Here is an 8765-nt window from a genome sequence, read left to right on the forward strand (position 1 = left end):
AACCTCCCACTAAGGAGCAGCAAACCCAGCTTCTGGTTGAGCAGCGCTCCTACGCCCTCACAAATCAGCCAGAAGCCAGGCTCACAGCTAGTGAGCGCAGCAGCGGTGACAGAAGCCTCTCCCACCTCCATGGCAGACAAGCAGTAAGGAGCAAGGGGTCCTGGACTGTGAGAGGGATGTCTGAGTGCTGGCTTAGGTCCGATCCCCGGATTGGACCTAAGCTGGCAGGCGGACATCCCCCGAGGGGTTCCGGACTGCAAGAGGGCACAGGCCAGGCTGCGGGACACCCCCTCCCCCACAGTGCATGAATTTTGTGCACTGGGCCTCTAATATATAGATATAGATATAGATACTGGCTATATCATTAAATATATGTATACTAGATCAAGCTTGTTAATTGTGTTATTTAAATTATCTACAAGATATCTATATATATAAAAGGCTAAGTGTCCGTCCATCCAACCAGTAGCTATGATGCTCACTGACCACCAGGGGCAGATGCTCAATGCAGGAGCTGCCATGACCTGCACTGGCCATTTTTAAAAAATGGCACCACGGACCTGGCACTGACAAACCAACACTTGGTTTCTCCCAAGTGGAACAGGCCCCGCCACAAGCCCGGAGCAACACCCCACCAAATCGCAGCCAACGCTGCCAACACCCCATGGCACAAAATGTGGCTCACAGCCCAGCCAAGCCCAGAAACAGTTGCTGTGGGTGCCAGGTAATGATGTCACGTAGCAACGCCAGGCTTCCTCTCCCTAGCGACCAGCCTCCTTGGAGTTTCTTCAGCCCTGGAACCCAACTTGCTTTATAGCCAGGTGAAAACATTTTACAGTTTAACCAGATATCTGTGAAGCATTTTCCCATGCCTCATCTCATGTGATCCTCACAGAAGTCCTGGAGTGGGTAGATAGGAGACTTGGTAGAATCCTATTTTTTTTCCATTAGCAAGACACGAATAGCAACATTAAAATATTTCTTCTAATTAATTTGATATCTGTGAAGCGTTTTCCCATGCCTCATCTCATGTGATCCTCACAGAAGTCCTGGAGTGGGTAGATAGGAGACTTGGTAGAATCCTATTTTTTTTCCATTAGCAAGACACGAATAGCAACATTAAAATATTTCTTCTAATTAATTTCCAGGAGACTTGGTAGAATCCTATTTTTTTTTCCATTAGCAAGACACGAATAACAACATTAAAATATTTATTCTAATTAATTTCCTTCAATGTGCACAAATCCGTACACCAGAATGCTAGTATTAAAATAACAACCAAATTCCTAAGCTCTTTTGTCGAGGAAAAGAGCACTCTTGAACTAAAGTTCTAATTGCAGGTCTAGCAGGAGCTTCATGAATAAGGTTGGACAAGCCATTTTCTAAGCATCTGTAAAATGAAGTAATCAGGTTGATCATGTTACAAGAGCTTTTCCATACTAGTAGTCTATCCCATTTTAAACTCAACATATTGACAATTTCCAAATGCATTCAAGGCAGGCAAGAGAATATCCTGAGGTAAGAATAAGCCAAGCCTCCCCCTAATGCTTTCAACCTTTGTTTATAGATTTCAACATTAAAAACCATTTGAAGTTTGATCTCACCACCACCACCTTTGGATAGGGCCTTTAATGTGTCACTCTTAGTATCTTAGCACCAAGGCAGTTCTATCCTGACTAAGCTCTGAAGAATCCTGGAAGACTTTTTACATATGTAATATATACCTGTAATATATACATATGTAATATATATATTATGGGGATAGGCAGCCCATGTGAACTTTATTGGTCCCTAGAAACTTTTTCCTACACAGCTATCACCCATCTAAATGAAAGAGCCATAGCTCATATACTCTAGTTCTCTGAGTAAATAAGGCTGTGCATGGATAAAACAAAAGGGCTGCTAGGTAGAGGGCAACATACAAAAGGTAGTTATTATCACTATTACAGGTCTTATCATACTTATTCAAGGACTATAAATCAATGAATAAAAAGTACATGTGAACAGAATGACAGGACAGGTTAGTCCTAAAGACCGTTATACCTTCAGGCCAACCATCAATGGATCCAACAAGTGTGTCTAATTCAACTGTGCACTTACAGACCCAGCAAAGCCTGAAAAAATTCATGACCACAATTGCCTGTGTAAACTCAAAAAAAAAGGTGCTTCTGAGGGAGCATAAACTCCTCTCTCTATCCCTATGATTTTCATAGGCCCTTTTCTCATATTAACAAGATTGTGTATATTACCTACAGGACCCCTTAAAGCCTTTACTATCTGCCCTTTGTGGACATGAGCTTAGGGACCCAAAACTTGTCCAAGGACCAGTTGGATAGAAAAGGAAATTAACATGCTTTTGATCAGCATCATGAATTATATCATTAAACCAACCCAGGGTATGAATGATGGCAGATCCTTAAGAGAATTAAAATCACCGAAATCATCCTCATAGCTGAGAAGGGCCACAAAGGACCTGATTGTAAGGTTAGAAATTACATTTTCAAGTTCCCATCTGGAGGCATGTTTGTTTCTTGCTGTGTAAGTTTGCTCCTCAGTTCTTCAATGGTCCGTTTTGAAAGGGTGAGACTGACTGAAACACATGCTTCTGTCTTAGGACTTAAAAAAAAAAAAAATCACCGAAAACAATGTAGGATATAAATGTCTGTGCCCACAGCCAAGATAAAATATGCAAAGTCTGGGCCACCTTGCCTTTAATTTTCTAACTGCTGTTTTGTAAGGCTGTGTCATGCTTCTCAGTTCAAACACGCTTTGGCTCTTTATTATTCATGGACCTTTTTCTCAGTCAGTGGTGTTGAATAATAAAACAGCCCAGGATCAAATGGGCCAATTCTCCACGCCTGACACCAACTGCTACTGTTCGCTGGGCTCTGCCAAGCGTTGCCTCTGATAATGAGTGGGATTTGGTTAAACAGTAAATTAATGAATAATGAAATATCCAGGTTGATCAGTTAGAGAGCACGCTTGCTTTGCCCTGGGCTAAACGCTCGGGGCAGAAATTACTCTCAAACGGCACTTGCCTGGCTGCTGGTCTGGATAACTATTTTACAGCCTATTGCTTGACAGAATGCTGGGGTGGGGGAATCAGTGGGGGAGAGGCAAAGAAGGAGGACAGAGTTATTAACAGGGGGGGAAAAAAGAGAGAAAGAATAACCTAGTTATCACCTTGTAGGTTTCTAAACTGCATATGTAAGAACAAAGTCACAAATATGATCTAGTGCAGTCAGAATTCCAAAATTCCCAACACATGTTTAGCATCAAGGAGAAACGATGAATGAAAACAGTCTTCTGTCTGTGCCTATACACATATGGGATTATATGTAGAAAAATTCACCTGCAAACTTATGTTTCTGTATAGACCTTAGAATGATGACAGGCCGGAAGGACATCCAGTGTCCAGTTGACAGAAAAACTCTACCCTCACTTTAAAGTTTCATTCTCTGGCTCTTAGACATACCCTTCTACAAACTTGAGAACATTAGACAAGACAGAGGATGGGTTTCCCAAATCATCATTGCAACTGAGATTCCAAGAGACAGATATACAGTTATAGACAGAGACATAGTTTCACTTTTTCAACTTTAACATCACCCAGGAGTTTTAAATTGTTATGGTTCATGCACCCATAGGTGGGCTCATTTACGATCAGATATATGTCCTCTATAAGAAACTAGCCTTGGATCATAAAATATCCACAGCAGAGTGCCATAGGGACAACTTGTACTGAGAAACGTGTTATTGCACTCAACATTTGTTTTGGAGATACATGTCTCTAATTGGTTATATCTGTAATATCTTCTTTCAGAATGTTAACCCTTTTAAATGGCATCAAAATTGGTGGGTTTTGCAATTTTACACACTGGAAAGTGAAACACTTCGATTGATTAACATGTAGTGGGTGTTTATGTTTTGGCAAATTGTTTGGGTTTAGTTTGATTTTAGTTTGTTCTTAGGTGGAAGAGAGAGAAGAGCCTTAAAAAGGAGGGAGAATGTATTCAGACACCTCACTGAACAGTCCTCACAGCTGGAAGTAAATGCAAAGGCTGGAGTGAGGTAGACATTATCTTCTTTTCCTGGTACAGATGTGGCAAATGATAGGATTGAGGAGAAATGTCCACAATCTAAGAAGGAAAGGAACAATATGACTTACCTGTAGCCTCAGTGCCCGTAATTGCCACCCTAGATTCCCCAGAGCCTGCAAAGTACCAAGGTCTAGTGGCTGTTCCCTCAGTTTCATCGTGCAAACACAATACCATAGACAAAGTTTGCACCTCTCCACACCGGCACCCAGACCCCTCTACCCCAAGAAAAAATAAAAAGCTCTAATTGTCTTTATTACTTTCAGACACTGGCCACGGAACACAGATGTTCACTATTGAGAATTAAAGGAAGGGGGAAAGGTCACAGGGACCCAGATCAGCTTGATCCTTCTTTGGATTATTTGGCCCCATTGTCTTGAATGGCCCTGATCTTTGAAGAAGAGAAGAATATTTAGATTGAACATAAAAGTAAATGAATCACTCAGGGGTCCCATTTTGTTGGTAGGGCTCCTGACTTCTATACCTCCCCCTCCTAGAAGTAGCAAAAAGGGAAGTGTGTGAAGCCACACATAAAAAGAGTGAACTGTGCTTCTGCCTCAAACCGTGAACATTTCCTGTCTTTAGGAATCTCTGGCCAAAATAATTCTATCTTGAAAGCAAAAGCCCTAATACCCAAGAAATGGGGGAAAAAATCTTTTCTTGGAATCTTAACACATGGAACTCTCATGACAAAGTAAATTCACATGAGTAAATGTTTTGATATGGTTGTTGTATTAGTGCAGGTATTGGGGAGTTCCCATATTGTGATATTGTGTGTTTGTTCTCTGTGTGTGTTTGGGGTGTGTGTGTGTGTGAGTGTGTAAACAACCCAACTAAAAAAGGTCTCACCTAGTTTGCTGGTAGAATCATTTGTCTAGGACAGTGATGGCGAACCTATGACACGCGTGTCAGAGGTGACACGCGAACTCATTTTTTTGGTTGATTTTTCTTTGTTAAATGGCATTTAAATATATAAAATAAATATCAAAAATATAAATCTTTGTTTTACTATGGTTGCAAATATCAAAAAATTTCTATATGTGACACGGCACCAGAGTTAAGTTAGGGTTTTTCAAAATGCTGACACGCCGAGCTCAAAAGGTTCGCCATCACGGTGCTGTCCTCTCCTCTGTTTTTACTCTTTTTACTTATGCTCTCCCCTCTGTCTGAAGTGCCATGTCCCCTGCATGTCACCAGACTGACTCTTGCTCCTTTAAAAAGACTCAGCTCAGCCCCTACCCTCATTCCATCCCATCCCAGGCTAGGAGACTTCCCTGGAATCCCGAGTCCCTGCCTGAGTCACCGTCCCAGTACTTAACCCTTTGACTGGACTTGGTGATTTCTCCCACTACCAGGGGTGGGCAAACTTTTTGACTCGAGGGCCACAATGGGTTCTTAAACTGGACCGGAGGGCCGGAACAAAAGCATGGATGGAGTGTTTGTGTGAACTAATATAAATTCAAAGTAAACATCATTACATAAAAGGGTACAGTCTTTTTTTTTTAGTTTTATTCATTTCAAACAGGCCGGATCCGGCCCGCAATGATGACAGGCCGGAAGGACATCCAGTGTCCAGTTGACAGAAAAACTCTACCCTCACTTTAAAGTTTCATTCTCTGGCTCTTAGACATACCCTTCTACAAACTTGAGAACATTAGACAAGACAGAGGATGGGTTTCCCAAATCATCATTGCAACTGAGATTCCAAGAGACAGATAGATATACAGTTATAGACAAAGACATAGTTTCACTTTTTCAACTTTAACATCACCCAGGAGTTTTAAATTGTTATGGTTCATGCACCCATAGGTGGGCTCATTTATGATCAGATATATGTCCTCTATAAGAAACTAGCCTTGGATCATAAAATATCCACAGCAGAGTGCCATAGGGACAACTTGTACTGAGAAACGTGTTATTGCACTCAACATTTGTTTTGGAGATACATGTCTCTAATTGGTTATATCTGTAATATCTTCTTTCAGAACGTTAACCCTTTCAAATGGCATCAAAATTGGTGGGGTTTGCAATTTTACACACTGGAAAGTGAAACACTTCGATTGATTAACATGTAGTGGGTGTTTATGTTTTGGCAAATTGTTTGGGTTTAGTTTGATTTTAGTTTGTTCTTAGGTGGAAGAGAGAGAAGAGCCTTAAAAAGGAGGGAGAATGTATTGAGACACCTCACTGAACAGTCCTCACAGCTGGAAGTAAATGCAAAGGCTGGAGTGAGGTAGACATTATCTTCTTTTCCTGGTACAGATGTGGCAAATGATAGGATTGAGGAGAAATGTCCACAATCTAAGAAGGAAAGGAACAATATGACTTACCTGTAGCCTCAGTGCCCGTAATTGCCACCCTAGATTCCCCAGAGCCTGCAAAGTACCAAGGTCTAGTGGCTGTTCCCTCAGTTTCATCGTGCAAACACAGTACCATAGACAAAGTTTGCACCTCTCCACACCGGCACCCAGACCCCTCTACCCCAAGAAAAAATAAAAAGCTCTAATTGTCTTTATTACTTTCAGACACTGGCCACGGAACACAGATGTTCACTATTGAGAATTAAAGGAAGGGGGAAAGGTCACAGGGACCCAGATCAGCTTGATCCTTCTTTGGATTATTTGGCCCCATTGTCTTGAATGGCCCTGATCTTTGAAGAAGAGAAGAATATTTAGATTGAACATAAAAGTAAATGAATCACTCAGGGGTCCCATTTTGTTGGTAGGGCTCCTGACTTCTATACCTCCCCCTCCTAGAAGTAGCAAAAAGGGAAGTGTGTGAAGCCACACATAAAAAGAGTGAACTGTGCTTCTGCCTCAAACCGTGAACATTTCCTGTCTTTAGGAATCTCTGGCCAAAATAATTCTATCTTGAAAGCAAAAGCCCTAATACCCAAGAAATGGGGGAAAAAATCTTTTCTTGGAATCTTAACACATGGAACTCTCATGACAAAGTAAATTCACATGAGTAAATGTTTTGATATGGTTGTTGTATTAGTGCAGGTATTGGGGAGTTCCCATATTGTGATATTGTGTGTTTGTTCTCTGTGTGTGTTTGGGGTGTGTGTGTGTGTGAGTGTGTAAACAACCCAACTAAAAAAGGTCTCACCTAGTTTGCTGGTAGAATCATTTGTCTAGGACAGTGATGGCGAACCTATGACACGCGTGTCAGAGGTGACACGCGAACTCATTTTTTTGGTTGATTTTTCTTTGTTAAATGGCATTTAAATATATAAAATAAATATCAAAAATATAAATCTTTGTTTTACTATGGTTGCAAATATCAAAAAATTTCTACATGTGACACGGCATCAGAGTTAAGTTAGGGTTTTTCAAAATGCTGACACGCCAAGCTCAAAAGGTTCGCCATCACTGGTCTAGGAGGATAACATGTACACAAAATTCATCTGGTCCAAGATTGATCTCCAAGTTAGTGCTGGCACTTTTGGGGGTAAGAGGGTTGCTGGAAGGGGTGGGGGGCGAGGAGATGGAGAAGCTGACTATTGGAGGACTGAGGTTTGATTTGGTTTTATGGTTGTTTTCTTTGTACTGACTGGGATTTTTCCAACCATGTGGTACAACCCCTCTCTGCCCCTTTCCAAACCTAGAACAGTTTAGCAGTAAAACCCACCGCTGAGTATAAACCATCTAAAATCCTATTTCCTTGGAAACTTGGATTTCGCTGGCACTCATTTTGCCCACTTGAACAGCTCGGGCCCTTCCTGTAATGGGGTGTTTCCCAGCTGCCCACCTCTAATTGCACATCTGGACTCAGAGTTCTCGAGCTAAGGACTCCGTGGTTCACATGATGAGCGCTAGAACTCATTGGGTGGACCTGGTCCTCCACCTCAGTCTACGTAGTATACCCCGTCTAATGTGGGTCCTAATTTCCACCCAGGAAAGACTTGCATGCCAGTGCCAGTCAAGCTCCCCTTCCCACATCTCTGTATCCCACTGCTCATGCGCCAGCGCCCGGGAGAGACGTTGCACTGCCCTCATCCTTTACTCCAGCCACTCGATAAATGTGCAACTCAGAACATGTGGCTGTAACACAGGGCAGACTCTGACCTCCCCAAAATACCCTACGCACATATGCCCCGACCATGCCCTCCTCCCGGTTAAGTGCGTTGGCTAATGACATCTGACAGCCACACCCTGGCAATGTCTGTTAATATCCCGGTGAGCAGGCACGTCCAGGACGTTACCTGGTGGTGCAGTCACAGATGACTGCCAGAACCGCCCTCCGTGCGCCTGGGCAGGTCACGCTTTGCTAAGTCCATTGGCTATTCCACTGCTTAAAAAAAAAAATTTAAGAACATTTTTATGCAAAGGCCTCTCCCGGCAGCAGGTGTGACCCCTATTTGGGTTGGGTCGCCTCTCGCCTGAGTTACAGCTCCAGCCCTCGGAAGAGAAGAGAAAAGGCAGAGTGCGCGGGGACCAATAGGTTTCGAACAAGTGGGCAAGAAGTTGCGGCCTGACCTTGCTCGCCTCTGACCAGCGTGGAACGTGCTGAACTTGTGTGACAAACCTGCTCCCACAGTCTGCGTATGAACAGCGTGCCCACGCAGCAGTCCTTTGCAAACTGCGCCTTGACCCCAGGGCGCGCACCAGAAGCCCGGCGGGGAGGGCGGCTGAGCCCTGAGCCCGTGCGGGGGCTGGAAATACGCCC

The sequence above is a fragment of the Myotis brandtii genome, unplaced genomic scaffold, assembly GCF_000412655.1.
Source record: "Myotis brandtii unplaced genomic scaffold, ASM41265v1 scaffold16, whole genome shotgun sequence".
In the NCBI taxonomy this organism is placed as follows: domain Eukaryota; kingdom Metazoa; phylum Chordata; class Mammalia; order Chiroptera; family Vespertilionidae; genus Myotis; species Myotis brandtii.